The sequence below is a fragment of the Rhinatrema bivittatum genome, chromosome 4 (genome assembly GCF_901001135.1).
Source record: "Rhinatrema bivittatum chromosome 4, aRhiBiv1.1, whole genome shotgun sequence".
Taxonomy (NCBI): Eukaryota; Metazoa; Chordata; class Amphibia; order Gymnophiona; family Rhinatrematidae; genus Rhinatrema; species Rhinatrema bivittatum.
The window spans coordinates 167,166,896-167,182,885 of NC_042618.1; the positions used below are offsets into that span (position 1 = coordinate 167,166,896).

Below are 15,990 nucleotides of genomic sequence, written 5' to 3' on the forward strand. Positions count from 1 at the left end.
TGCGGGGCCGGCCCAGTGGCACTGCTGCACAGGCCCATTCGCTGGCCGGACCCCCCTGGTGCTCGAGGTTGCTTATGGAGGCAGCAGTCACAGCCCCTGGTGAGGGGGAGGCATCCCAGCCTGGATTTAGGGCTCATTATTGCAGGGCTCCAGAAGGAGCCCAAGTGCATGGCCCCTGGCAGTCACTGTGACGGAAGAGACATACGAAGAAAATAATCCCTGGGTAGCTGTGACTGGAAGGCGCACGGCACCAGATCCTGGCCCTGGTTCCGACAGAGCTGGAAGACCGGAGGACACTGCTGTGTCAAAAAAAAAAGGGGCAGCAGATGTAGGGCTCCATTGCCTTCACTTTTATTGCAAAAATAAGGAAAAACAAACTCTGCAAAAGCTAAACAAGCCAAAACTAGTAATAAAATATAAAAACTTGTCCACATATCACTTTTGGTTGTTCCCTGAAACGACTTTGCAGCACAGAGCTCTGCTGCCCCCTGCTGGCAGACGAGAAGATGAACATGAAGCCCGGAGAGGAGACAGACCAGTGAAAAGAAAACAGCAAGAGCAGAACCGGACAGAGGCCAGTGGCACAGCCAGAAATGAATTTTTTGAGGGGGCCCAAGGTTAACATGGGTGGGCAGATGACGTACAAATCTAGGCCCTACTATTTGTACTCTTATCAGTAAATAATGCCTTAGAGTACATCTGACAATGGATTTCTAAGTAATTTCATCATGAGTGATGCTTTAAAATATTTTAATTCTATTATTTCAAGCACTTTCCAGCATTAAAAAGACCTTATTAATCTATATTAATTTGTTTTATATTTATTGCAGTTTATAAATACAAATCATGTAAAAAGAAAAAAAATTAACAGAAACATCAGATCCAATTATGTAATAAAACAAATATAAATGTATTCTTTTGTCAATCTTTTTTCCAAAAATGCAGAAAATATAACTACAATAAAACAGCAATAATCATTATAATCATCATAAGAACTTAAGATTTGCAACAGGTGCAGAACAGACCTAAGACATGCAAAAACAATATATTCAAATGCTGGTGCCAACTCAGTGACAGCAAAACAAACTCCCTCCAATGCCAACACCTAGAACCTTCCCATGCCATACCATAATGGCAGTAACTCTCAGGACTCAAAACAGCAGCAAACCTGTCTACAAAAAGGCAGCAAAGCAAGCATTACACCAAGCCCTAGAACACTAGTACACTATGTAGTGGGCATACAGAATAAACTGAACTACTACAAATCCCTACTGAGAAACTACACACTAGCCAAAATACTGCACTTCTGTCACACATGTGCCACACAGACAGCGCCTTACCTAATATAGAATAAGGGACTACAAATTAGAAATAAACATACAGACAAAACTGAAATGGAAAGCCCAAGAAACTAGTCTCAGCCTCTGTGAATACTGGAATACTGAAGAAACAGCAAAATGCAAATATATATATACAAAACACAAATGTACATTCCCAAAGATGGCATGTTCCAATTGCTGAACGTCAAAATAATTTTTTTTACTTTTGTTGTCTGATCTTATTTTTCTAATTGGTTGGTCCCAGACTCTTTGCTCTCCTTGTCTGTCTTTTCCTAATTCCTTTTTCAGGGTCTCTTATTCTGTTTCTTCTCTCTCCTCTTCTTCTTTCCTTCCTCCTTCTTACACACACACAGATTCTCTCTCACTTGCACTCTCTCAAACACGTTTTCTCTCACACAGGCTTCCACTTTTGCATGCTCGCTCTCTCTCTCTCACATACACACAGGCTCCCATTCACGCTCCCACTCTCATATGCTCTCTCACATGCAGGCTCTTACTCGCAGGTTCCCACTCACACACACAGGTTCCCAGTCTCACATGAAGGTTTCTACTCCCACACACACAGGCTCTCTTACATGCTCTCTCCCACATGCAAGCTTCCATTCCCATATGCTCTCTAACACCAACTGTCTCTCGCACCTACATGCTTTCTTTCATACATACACACACAGGCTCTCCAATCCCATGCTCTCTTACATACACATACAGGCTTCTCACTCCCATGCTCTTTCACACACATGCACAAAGATGCTTCTCACTACTATTTGTCTCTTTCTCTCATTCATACACAAACACACAAACACACACACACACTCGCTCTCTATCAGGGCCTCTCCCTCTCTTGCAGGCCTCCTTGCTGCAAGGCCTCTTCTCTGGCCATGCACGTTGAGCTCCACAACGGCTCTTCGACAGTTGGGCCTCTCTTCTCGGGCGTCAAATCACACAGGATGAGCCCCGCAATGACCCTGTGACTGTCGGGCCTCTCCTCTTGGGCAGTGCAGGATGAGCTCTGCGACAGCCCTGCGAAGGTCAGGTCAGGCCTCGGGAAGCGCAGGATGAGTTTCGCGATGCCCTGTATCGGGCCTCTCTTCTCAGGCGCTGGGTAACTCTGAGTGGGTGGGTTTGAGTGCAAAGCGGGTAGGCCACAGCCCACCCAGGTCCACCCATGGTTATGCCGCTGACGGAGGCAAACAGAAAGAAGGCAGAAGATCATTAGGCATTTTGCAGGGTGGCACTGAGGTGCACAATCATGTCGGGGGGGGGGGGGGGGGGAAGCACATGCCTGGCCAAGGCCTCATCAGCCCAGAGCACCATCCTCTCCTGCCTGGATGTAGACTCAGATAACTTTCTCAGTATGACAGTTTGACATCTATTGTCAAAGTTATACCTACAGTGATTTAAAATAAGAAGAGAAAAAATGACAAAATAGTAATAACAGTAAAAATAAAGCTACAGGGTACAGAAAGGACAACTACAAGGACAATTTGCAGGTTTTGGTACTGGTTTGTATTGTCCTTGGACAGATTTCATTTCTGGCCTGGTGACAGGATATTGCATATTCTGCTGCTGTTTTCCTGTTTCCCCCAGGATTATACAGACACTTTTTCCTGCTTGTTCTTTTGTGGGAAATCTGATTTCCAGGAAGCATGCATTCCTGATATCCCTGTAGTTTGCACAGCACAGGAGAAAATACATTTCTATTTCTCCGCTGTTGCACTGCATGCAGAGTTTGGCTTCTCGGGGTTTCCAGTTCAGTTTGGATGTAGGGACACGTCATCAAAGCAGTGTACCCTGTCTCTCTTTTCTACCTCTTATATTTCCTCCCCAAATCCCTTCTCACTGCTGCCATCTGTCACAATGCACATGTCTAATAAAACCAAACCATAGTCCCTCTTCTCCTTCTGCATCCCTGGGAGCAGTTTCTCCAACTCTGCTTCTTTGTCAGCTTCTATTGCCTTCAACTAAACTGTAAGCTCCTTTGGATAGGGACCTATAATATCTGTTCCCCAGCAAGCTGTGTAAGCAGAAGGGATCTGGCTGCTCAGAATTCACAAACATGATGGTAACTGCTGCACAAACAGGGAAACCTGTGCAGTGGCCAAGACGCTACCTAACAGCTTCACAGTGCAGTGCCAGACAAACCTTACCTTTCCTACACTAGCACTGCTTTGTGCAAGAGGCAGAATGAAATGCACATCCACATACCATCTAGATGACTCCTTCCATTACACGGATGACCTGCCAGTCTCATTGAGGGTTTTCTAAGACTATGCATATGGATCTTATGTGCAGGTGAGCGGATAATAAAGGCTGGCACTCTACAGAGACTTCTGGGGCAATCCCTGACTTTGCCACTAGAGGGCTGCCCCTGAACATGCTCTGGAAAGAGCTCATGGCAGCTCCTGTCAGAGAGAGCTGTGTGTACTGGAATCGAAAGCTGCTGCTTCCTGCATCCTAAAGCCACTCTGCACAGCTGCCTCACCTCCTTGCTCTCCCCACCCCACCATGTAATATTCATGTCGCTGCTCAGTCTGGTTGTTAGGAAAGAATTTCCAAGGCCTGTCCTGGTGACCACACAGGCAAACAGTTGTGTTTTCAAGATATCCACAATGAGTATGCATGAATCCCAGTCCAGTGCAGTGCCAACACCTTGTCATGGGACGGGGCAGAGAATGCAGGGGGAAGCGGAGTCCTGGCCCGGCAAGCTGCTGCCTGACACCGAGCCATGCAGGAGTCTAAACCCAGTGCCTCGCTGACATGCAGAACAATGGGTGTACCCCGTCCTACAGAAAAGGGGATACGGACGAATCCCAGCCCTGACATGCAGGAAAAGGGGATGCGGGGGAATCCCAGCCCAGAGAGGCGCTGACGTGAAGAAAAAGGAATAAGATGCAAACACCTGGCCATATAGTAAGATGAAGAGGGGAGGAGTCCCCAGCCCAGCAGGGTGCAGACACTGAGCTATATGGGAGTCTCAGCCCAGTGCAGTACCGACAAGCAAACCTAGGGTCGGGTTGGTGGGGGAGTCCTGGCCCAACACCAGTCAGTGGTTCTGAGCACCAGCACAGCAGCTGGCATGAGATATCTGGCAGGGCTGCAAGGGCTCTGCCAACAAACAGATGTCTGGGTCCTGAAAGATTTTTGTTTGCCTAGTACTATTTCGTTTTAGTAATATTTTGGAGCAGTTGCCTTCCTCCCCACGGAGGGGAACCATCACATCAGCCCAGCTGCTGAGGACAGATGCCTAATGGGGACCGTCTGCCACTTTTCAGAGGAAAAAGATTCACACTCAGGGCAATCACCAAGACTCAGGGAACTGACTATCACCCTTGTGGTGCCAATGAAATGATGAAGATACAGAAGGAGAGAAGGGACTTAGAATCTCACATAAAATGGACAACCGGGAAAAAAAATAAACAGGCCACGGTTTCAGACACACCAACCGGAGAGCATGGAGGGAGGCTACAATGCTTAATGTGCATGGGAACAGAGAAAGGGAGGGGCCTGAGACGCCCACGCCCATGGGGAGAGGGACAAAAAGGGGAGCTCAGGAAAGAGAGGAAAAAAAAAAGAGAACTGTGTCTCATCATGGTACGGGAAGAGAAGGGGGACACCAGGGACGAGTGTGGCGGAATCTCACGGGGGCGGTAGAAATGGAGGGAGAGAAGCCCCCAGCACCGTGCCAACGGGATGGAAATAACCCAACGTAAGCCTGACTCGGCATGAGCACTTACAAGCTATGTCCTTGCTCACTGGCTCTGCAAAACCAATTAAGAAACAAATCTAGAGCTCTGCACATGATGTGAGCCGCAGTTCCCTGCAGAGGAGATGGCGATCGATAGTGGTGAAGTTAAAGGGAGCAAGGAATCCGCCAGCAGACGGCAGGTGCCACTCTCGCATATCCTGTCCTGGAAACGGGAAGGGACGCTCTTAGTGGGGGCTTCTTGGCGTCTGTGCGGCATTTTAGACAGCAGGGGAGGAGAGGGTCAGGTCTGATAGCTTGTTTAAGGCAATCTCTCTCTCTCTCAGCCCAACACATGCAAACACAGCCCTCACAAACCACATGAAACCCTGCAACAGGGAGGGGAGGAAAGCCTCTCTCTAGCAGAGCCAGAGCAGTGCCCTCTTTATACAGCTGCTGTCCTCCTGTCTCCTATACCTGGTCAGGAGAGGAGACAGGGTGGGGTGGGGGGGGGGGGGGGGAGTGCCGGTGGAAGCCGGTGCCTCTCCCCACAGGCAGAGGAAAACAAACCAGCCCAGAACACAAGTGATTCATTACCCAGGACTAGTGAAGGATAATTATTCTTTAACTAGGGGAAAGCGGCTCTTCAACAGCAGCAGCTGCAAATTAATTCAACATTGCTTCAAAGAGTAATTGGTCTAGGAATGACTGGAAAGCTGGAAAAATGTAATTACCACTGGAGGTGTGTAATACATTAATAAATGAGAAAGGGGGCTTCTGACAGATAAGAGATGAGTCTCCTAAAGAAAGAACAGGCAAAAACTCCCACAGAGCCCCTACACACAGAGCCCACACAATCCCCACGAGCCCCTAAACACACAGCCCACAAACTCCTATGAGCCCCTAAACACACAGTCCACATACACTCCTCACGACCCCCTAAACACACAGCCCACAAACTCCTATGAGCCCCTAAACACACAGTCCACATACACTCCTCACGACCCCCTAAACACACAGCCCACAAACTCCTATGAGCCCCTAAACACAAAGCCCACATACACTCCCCACGAGCCCCTAAACACACAGCCCACAAACTCCTCATGAGCCCCTAAACACAAAGCCCACACACTCCTCACGAGCCCCTAAACACAAAGCCCCCACACACTCCTCACGAGCCTCTAAACACACAGCCCACATACACTCCCCACGAACCCCTAAACACAAAGCCCACATACACTCCACACAACTATAAGATCGCCTAAACCAGGGTCCCCAAACTATGGCCGGTGGGCTAGATCCAGCTCACCGAGCTAGTTTTTCTGCGCCTCCTCCCCCCCCCCCCCCCCCCCCCCCCCCACCCCTCCCCGATAGTCCGAATCCATCCCATAGAAATTTTTTAGTTGCAGTGGAGGCAGAAACACTGGCAGGGTTTCCCAGTGTGAGAAGACCCAGTGGACCCAGACCTAAGATTTCAACTGCTGGCAAGGAGGCCAAGCTCTTCCAATGAGAGAAGATTCACGGGCTCGAGGCACTAGGAAGAGCCAACGCGAGGAGGCCAGGCCCTGCTAGTGGGACATCAATAAGCAAGGTGCTGATGGAGAGAGGGAGAGTCAGTGAGATTGGAGGCAGGGTGCAGGTGAAAGTGAAAGAGAGGGAGGAGGGAAGAGAGGAATAAGAAGTTGCGTGCAAGAAGGAGGGATAAGTGGGAGGGGAAGGACCATAAGAGGAGAGAAGGTGTGAAAAGGAAAAAGGGGAGGCTGTGTGTGTGTGAGAAGAAGAGGGGCAGGGGACGGGCAAAAATAAGAAAGAAAGGAGGAGGTGGGTGAGGGGCAGAAATGGAAAAGGAGGGGAGTAGATTTGAGAGGGAGGGGTGGGGGAGTAAAGAAATGGGGAAATGGAGGGGAGTATGCTATACGGAGATAGGGACACACACACACACACACACACACACACACAGCTCAGTGGACCAGCGTAGGAGGCAGGGTTCTGGAGAGCGTGGCACAGCTGTCAACTTCCAAGAAATGTTGAATTACTGACACACTTAGGAACCTTTGCCCCCAGCTTTCCTCATTTCCCAGCATTTCAAATCAATAAAAGGACCAAATGTAGCATGACCCCTCCCTTTCTCACCCAGCAAAATCTGGAGATCTGAGCTCAGCCCTCTTGGTGATTTGAAATACAGCCCTTCTGAAACATTTGAGGACCACTGCCCTAAACGCACAGACATCACCCACATCTCTCCAAGAGCCCCTAAACGCACAGACCACAGGCATCACCCACATCTCTCCAAGAGCCCCTAAACGCACAGACCACAGGCATCACCCACATCTCTCCAAGAGCCCCTAAACCCACAGACCACAGGCATCACCCACATCTCTCCAAGAGCCCCTAAACCCACAGGCCAGACACCACATCTCTCCAAGAGCCCCTAAATACACAGGCCACAGACACCACCCACATCTCTCCAAGAGCCCCTAAACCCACAGGCCAGACACCACATCTCTCCAAGAGCCCCTAAATACACAGGCCACAGACACCACCCACATCTCTCCAAGAGCCCCTAAACCCACAGGCCACAGACACCACCCACATCTCTCCAAGAGCCCCTAAACACACAGGCCACAGACACCACCCACATCTCTCCAAGAGCCCCTAAATGCACAGACCACAGACAAAACCCACATCTCTCCAAGAGCCCCTAAACCAACAGGCCACTGACACCATCCACATCTCTCCAAGAACCCCTAAACCCAAAGGCCACAGACAGCACCCACATCTCTCCAAGAGCCCCTAAACACAAAGGCCACAGATACTCACCACAACTGTCTAAGAGCCCTACATTCCCCACAACTGTCTAAGAGCCCTTAAACACACAGGCTATACACACACATCCCAAGCTTGTGGTCTTGACAAACTTTCTATCTAGTCAAGAGGCCCAAACTTGTTCACCAGATGTCTTCCAGACCATGTTATTATCTACATGAGAATCGTCACATACGTACCAGCTAACAGGTTGTCGTATTGGAAACCTACCAATCCTATGCCAGTAGATTGTGGTTATCTCCAATCAATACTAACCTTTGGATCCTGTGCATATGTATGAAGTCCTGATGAAGCTAAGACTTTGGAGTTACAGATTTTGAACTTCATTAACACATGTGAACTTCACACGCGAAACCTATGAGACTTTTAACGAAGCTTCGAGACTGGGCTCCCAGCTCAGTCTAGCTCTGCTCCATTAACTATGTGTACCTGCCTAATCAGCTTTGCTGATCTCATACTTGCACAAGCCTTTGCAAACTAAACCAATCTTCACTCCTGTCTACATAATTTAGCGGGATTCTGTAAACTCAGGTTCTACTGCACTGAGATTTTGGTGTTAACCTGTTTGCCTGCACGAGGTCCAGCTGACTGCCTCTGTGCCAGAAACAGGACTCTGACCAGACCCTTTCAGAGGGACAACACGATTTCAGTGGGGAGAGAGAAAGTCTGAGAGCATCCCTGAGATGTCTTCATGCGCTCCGAATAAATGTAAGATTAGCTTCCTAAATTATTATTTTAAGCTGGGTAGTTAATTTGCAGTGTGTTTTGAGATTTGCAAAATAACTATGGGCCACACACAGATCTTTTCTTAACCATGATTTGCTCTGCTAAACTAAACTTAAAACAATATCTATCATATATAAAACCATTATATATTTTATGTTGCTATAATAAAAATCATTCTTTTCCACCTCAAGAAAAGCTATAGACATTCTGCTCTCTTTAAATGAATTTGTACCTTATTTTATCTTTTAAATGTCAGATAAACCATGTAAAACTAATTATTCCTTACATTCACCACAGCTTTCCAACAGTCCCTATACACAGAGCTCACATATTCCCCACAATTCTCCAAGAACCTCTAAACACACAGCTCACAACTCTCCAAAAGCCTCTAAACACCCAATCCACAGACATTCCCCACAACTCTCCAAGAGCCCCTACACTCCCCACAACTGTCAAAGAAATCCCTTGCCCACACACTCCACACAACTCTCCAAGAGCCCATAAATACACAGCCTACAGATACTCCCTACAACTCTCTAACAGCCCCTACACTCTCCATAACTGACCAAATGTCCCTAAACACACAGCCCACAACTCCCCAAGACCCCTAAACACACAGCCCACAGACCCCCCCCCCCCCCCCTACAACTCTCTGAGATCCTTAAACACACAACCTTCAGGTGCTCTCTAAAACTCTCCAAGAACCACTACACTCCCCACAACTCTCCAAGAGCCCTTTGGCGCAAAACAGGGATTTTGTGTGTATTGTAAAATATGTGTGTAGATAGATGATAGAGAGCTAGATAGATAGCTAGACAGATAGATACAAAGTTTACATTTGTGGGGGAATATAGTTCCACCACTTCTTCTAGACTTAAGAGGAGGGTTCTGCTCCTCTCTAGGCAGCCTTCAGGGAAGAGGGTGATGAGCCAGAAGCAGACAGAAGCCATTCTTCCCCCTGTTGTTCTGCCCCCCCCCCATCCCTTCTTCATGGAAAAGGAGAAGAGGGTGTGACCTTGAACAGTCACTGCAACTCATAGAACAGACACAAAAAGGGGCTAAATTAACAGAAGTTTGACATTAGAGGGCAGTAATGCCAATGGTCAGTGCTCCTACCCTGGCTATTAATACTACTGCTCACAAGTTTCAGACTTGTGCTAATTCACCTCCATTTTGTGCATGTTAACCTTATATAAATCAGGTGAAGGATCACTAGAGTAAGGAGGAGGAGGTGCTTAGGGGAGAGTTCATGGCTTCACCCCCTCTGACAGTCACACTTTAGCATGGCCCATTCTTTGCCCCCTTCTCTCCTCCCCACTAACTCCACAGTTCAATTTCCTTTTTTACTAAAAAAAAAAAAAAAAAAAAAAGAGGGCAGCCTGGGCCTGATTGATGCCCTTAGAACCACCTGGTTCAAAGTGCGACCCTGGGACCCCACGAGGGAGGAGGGAGAGCGCATCTGAGCAGCCACAACTCCCATCGTCGTCATCCTGCTAACAGCAGGTGAGTTAAAGTATCAGGATGGAGAGGGAGGAAAGGAGTGAATGAGCCATGGGGAGAGGGAGGGTAAGACCTGAATGACCGGGGATAGTCATCAGAATAATTATGGGTAGGGAGGAGAAGAAAACTAGTATTGACCCATAGATAGCCATGGGGAGAGAGAGAGAGGAAAAGAGTGAACTCCTGGGGATAGCCATAAGAGAGTGAGAGGATGAATGAACCACCAGGGATAGTCATAAGCACCCTAGGTTTTACCCTAGACTTATCCACAGGTCACAGCAATTTTCTTAGTATTGTGGCGCAAAAATGCCTTCAACTTATCTAGAAAATCTACTTATACACAAGTATATACAGTAGTTAGAAGAATCTGTGCAGCATGGGGGAGATACCTTAGCAGCTTGGGGAGCTCAGCGATGGAGTTTTTCAGCAGCTTCTCTGCCTGTGGAGGAGACCGGGGGTTGGCTCTGTGGCACTGATGGACTGTTCCCCTGCTTGCCATTGAGATGCTAGTGGTTCCACAGATGTGGGGAGAAACAGCGATCAGGGGTTTGCGTCGAGCATAATCGCACCAGTAGAACAAGCCTCGCGGGGTAACAGGATCTAGTGCTGAGGCTTTCCCCATCAGCGCGGAAATGGTGGCCATTTTCGATTCCCTAGCAACATCGGCAGGAGAGGCAAGGGAATCCCCTCCTCAACTATCAACCGGCAGTTCCCTATCTCGCAGAGGTGCAGAGAGGAGTCTCTGGTTCTGGTAGAGGTCTTCTGCCGGTTTTAATTTGCTTACGTGCAAAGCTTATTTAGCAGGATGCTGGCTCTTGGCCACAGTCTCCATGGATTCTTGGCCAGTCAAGAGGCCTGAGCTGTTGAGAAGCTTTTCAGGCCTTAGAAGATTTTCAGTGCCAAATGTTGAACAGATCCGGGCCTAAACACACGGAAGGTGCAGGAAGGCATTGTTTAGCTGTGAGATAGGCTGCAGCAGTGTTTTTTTCCCCACATGCGTAGGTGTATGCGCACATTCTCGCCATGTGGCGGTTGCATGCACAGGGACCTGTGCGCATAAGGCCGCAGCCTAGATTGAGCGCATACGTCTGTGACCTAGACTTGAGCATATTTTTGCAGGTACTTGAATGCGTATTTACGTAGGTACATGTGTGCATAAGGCCACAGCCTAGACTGGATCGAGTATGTGCATGGGTACTTGTGCACATAAGACTCCAACCTAAACTTAAGTGCATATTTGCGCAGGTACTTGTGCAACTACGACCTAGGTGACATTGGTGTGCGCACAGGAGGCCGCCTAGAGCTGAAGTTCAGGAAAGCTAGGCACTGGGGACGAACAGGTCAAAGCGCCTTGCTATCTGTGAGGCTTGCCATCTGATAGCAATTCAGTCTCCATTTGTGTCAGCACTGTTTACATGCTCAAAGCAATTTGACTACTACAACTTTTGCCCATGCTAGGACAACCCCTTGGCCTACGATGTCTCTGGAGGGGAGTGGAGTGGGAGGTGAGGCAACAGTCAGTTCTCCTCCTCCCTTTTCCCGAGGGCAGAAGCTTCCCCGAGAGAGAGAGGTTGGACAGAGCAAGTTTGAGCTTATGGGCTCCGGTATAGATCCATTCTCCTTCTCCTGGGTGGAATGTTTCCAGGGCCTGCAGATCTATCTGCAAGGGAGCCAGGTGAATGTGAAGCAACCTACTATGTAGGGATCGTGTGCTTAGGCCTCCCATCCATCAGTCACGGCAGGCAAATGTCGCAGGGAGGTTATCCTTGGTAATGTTCAAGGGGGTGTGGATCATGAGTTATCAGAGGATTCCAATGGGGAATTGGCTTTCTCACCTCTAGAACAGGGAGAAATTGCATATGATTGAGAGCCACTTTGGACTCTGCTCCAATTGTTTTCTTTTTTCACAGAAATGTCTTGCTGAGTTTGTTGGCTGAGATCCTGAACACGCTCGGCATGGCCCGAGTCTGTTGGCTCAGACCCTGAATATGCTTAATGAGTCCGGAGGTCAATTTTAAGATAAGCATCTTGTTTCTTTCCCCCCAATCACGGAAAACTTCTGTCAAAGTTTCCAGAACTTTGACTGGCCCCTACTGGGCATGCCCAGCATGGCACTAACCCTGCAGTCAGCAGGGGTCCCCCTTAAGTCTTATTTGATAGCTACAGGCAGTGCCAAAAAAATAAAACAACAAAACGTTACGAACCCACACCTTGAGGCGGCGGGTGGGTTTCGTGAGGACTAACGTCCTGCTGTCCTGTGAGAACACCTGTCACAGGTAAGCAACATTTGCTTTCTCACAGGACAAGCAGGATGGTAGTCCTCACATATGGGTGAGTACAGAGCTGAGGATGTCCGAACATGCACCAAATGTACCCAAGATGTGCAACAGGCACAACAACTGGGGTGGAATTTGGTAGAGGGCATCCTGAACCCCACCGGGCAGGCGGAAGGGTGTTGGTACGTCACATTGGAAATAGGTTACGCAGGACAGATTGGCTGAAGATGGAATCCTGTCTTCTGGCTTTGTCCAAGCAATAGTGGGCTGCGAAGGTGTGGAGTGAGCTCCAGGTGGCAGCCCTGCAAATGTCAGGAAGCGGCACCGATCATAGGTGTGCTACTGAAGTCGCTATGGCCCTCACAGAGTGTGCTTTAACACGGTCTTGGAAAGGAATGCCTGCTTGCTGATAGCAAAAAGATATGCAGTCCGACAACCAGGAGGAGAGAGTCTGCTTACCCACAGGTTGCCCTAATTTGTTGGGATGGAAAGAGACGAATAACTGAGTGCTCTTCCTGTGGGCAACTGTACGGTCTAGGTAGAATGCTAGAGCCCGTCAAGGGTATGCACAGCCTGTTCCCCTGGGTTGGAGTGGGGCCTGGGAAAGAAGGTGGGTAGTATGATGGATTCATTAATGTGAAATTCCGAAACTACCTTAGGCAAAAACTTAGGGTGAGTGCGGAGTACCGCCCGGTCCTGCAGGAGTTTAGTGTAAGGCCTGTAACTCACTAACCCTGCGAGCTGAAGTGATAGCTAAAAGGAAAATCACTTTCCATGTGAGATATTTTAGGTCACAGGAGTGAAGAGGCTCGAACGGAGGTTTCATGAGCCGACCGAGAACGAGATTAAGGTCCCAAGAAGGGGCTGGAGGACGTAAAGGGGGCTTGATATGGAGCAAACCTTTAAGAAAATGTGTTACGAGGGGTTCAGCCGATATAGGGACATCCCCGACACCTTTATGGAAGGCGGCTACCGCACTGACATGCATTCTGATTGAAGAGGTTTTTAAACCTGACTCAGACAAATGCCAGAGATAGTCCAAAAACCTTGGGATTGGACAGGAGAAGGGATCAAGGGACTGCGAAGTGCACCATGATGTGTACCTTTTCCATTTATAGGAGTAAGATTTCCTTGTGGAAGGCTTTCGCGAAGCAATCAGGACACGAGAAACCAAATCTGAAAGGTTAAGTGGCTGAAGGATTAGCCTTTCAACATCCATGCCGTCAGGGACAAGGCTTGAAGATTGGGATGGCATAGACATCCGTCGTTCTGAGTGATCAGAAGCGGGTCCTTTCCCAAGGGAATGTGCCTGCGGATGGAGAGATCCTGGAGTATTGGAAACCACACTTGGCGTGGCCAGTGAGGTGCTATCAGGATCATGGTTCCCTTGTCCTGACGGAGCTTCACGAGAGTCTTTGAGAGAAGAGGAAGTGGAGGGAATGCATAAAGCAGACTGGTTGTCCACGAGAGGGAGAATGCATCTCTGGGCTGAGAGCGTTCACTCCGAATGAGGGAGCAGTAATTGTCTACTTTGTGGTTCTGAGGGGACGCAAAGAGATCTATTTGGGGATAACCCCATTGCTGGAAGAGAGAGGTCGCTACCGAGGGATTGAGCGACCACTCGTGCGGTTGGAAGACACGACTCAGTTTGTCTGCCAAGACATTGTGCACTCCTGGCAAGTAGGTGGCCCTGAGGTACATCGAGTGGGAGAGCGCTTCCGCCCAAATCTGCGCAGCTTCCTGACACAGAAGGAAGGAACCTGTGCCTCCCTGTTTGTTGATGTACCACATGGCCACCTGATTGTCCGTCTGAATTAGGATGACGTGATTTGATAGGTAATCCTGAAAAGCTCTGAGAGCATATCGCATTGCTTGAAGCTCCAGGAAATTTATCTGGTATTTGGCTTCCTCTGGAGACCAAGATCCTTGTGTCTGTAGATCGTTCACATGAGCTCCCCAGCCGAGGTTGGAAGCATCGGTGGTGAGAATGAGTTGAAGATCTGGTAGATGCAAGGGCAGTCCCTGGAGAAGATTGTACTGATCTTTCCACCAGGCGAGAGACAGACGGAGTGCGTCGGTGATGTGGACAATGGTTGACAGAGGCTGAGTCGCTTGAATCCATTGTGACCTCAGAGTCCAATGCATGACTCTCATGGCCAGGCGGGCCATTGGAGTGAGATGGACTGAGGACGCCATGTGTCCGAGAAGGACAAGGAATTGCCGAGCCGTTGCTGTATACTGAAACTGCAACTGGTGAGCGAGAGACACGAGGGTTTGCACTCGTTGTTGAGGTAGAAAGGCTTTTGCCTGTAAGGTGTCCAAGTCTGCCCCAATGAAAGACAAGGTTTGAGATGGGGCTAAATAGGATTTCTCATAATTGACGAGAAATCCTAGAGAGATTAGAGTGTGTAGGGTCAAATCCAGGTACGACCGAGCGGCTTGCTGGGATGGGGCCCTGATTAACCAGTTGTCTAAATAGGGGTAGACATGAACACCTTCTTTCCTGAGAAAAGCTGCGACAACTACGAGACATTTGGTAAAGACTCGTGGTGCCGATGCTAGGCCGAATGGAAGCACCCGGTATTGATAGTGCCTTGGGCCTACTAAAAACCGGAGGTACTTGCGATAAGCTGGAGCTATCGTGATGTGGGTGTATGCGTCCTGGAGGTCCAGAGAGCAGAGCCAGTCTCCTCTTCATAGAAGAGGTAGAAGCGAGCCCAAGGTTACCATTTTGAACTTTTCCCGCTGGAGATACTTGTTGAGGGCATGTAGGTCCAGAATTGGACGAAGCCCCCCCGGATTTTTTGGGGATCAAAAAGTACCGAGAATAGAACCCTAGGTCATGTTGTGAAAGAGGAACGGGTTCTATTGCTCTTAACTGGAGAAGAAGGGAAACCTCCTGTTCCAGAAGGACAGAGTGGTCGGTTACTCTTCACGCTTGTAGAGGTGGGGAGTCTGGTGGAACAGCAAGAAAATTCAGGTGGTAACCCTGAGCAATGATTGCCAGCACCCATTGGTCGGTTGTGATTGATTGCCATATTCCATGAAAGTGGCATAATCGGCCTCCCACTGGTATGCCTGGCAGAGGGATCAGGCTGCTGCTCTCCAAGTGAAAGTCAAAAACCTGAAGCAGGCCCCGGCTGGGGAGCTGCTTGTGGCTTTTGCTTCCGGGGCTGGCGAGGCTGAGATTTCTGATAAGGCCTCGTAACTCGGGACCTTGTTGGTGGGGGATAGTACTTCCTTGGACGGAAGAATGACTTCTTGGAGTCTTTCTTGAAGGGCTGTCTAGAAGGGAAGTCAGAAGGCATCGATGAGAGCTGTTTGAGGGTCTCATGATGGTCCTTTAACTCAGCCACAATTTGCTGAATCTGTTCACCGAATAGATTATCTCCTATACAGGGCAGGTCAGAGAGCCTGTCTTGTACTTCTGGGAGAAGGTCAGAAGACTTGAGCCAGGCCCAGCGTCTTGCCGAAATGGCAGTTGCAGACACTCTAGTGGAGGTGTCGAAGATATCGTAAGCTGTTCGTATCTCATGCTTCCCTGCCTCAAAGCCCTTGTTGACAAGGGTTTGAAGATGTTCTTGGAATTGGTCAGGCAGGGTTTCAGAGAAGTCCTGTATTTGCTTGAAAATTACCCTAT

At 48.8% G+C, this 15,990-nt stretch overlaps 1 protein-coding gene across 1 annotated transcript in view; it reads right to left on the reverse strand.

The window, feature by feature from the left end:
* RBFOX3 (RNA binding fox-1 homolog 3) overlaps window positions 1-15,990 on the reverse strand; it is a 559,590-nt gene that overhangs the window by 374,815 nt on the left and 168,785 nt on the right. The window lies entirely within an intron of this gene.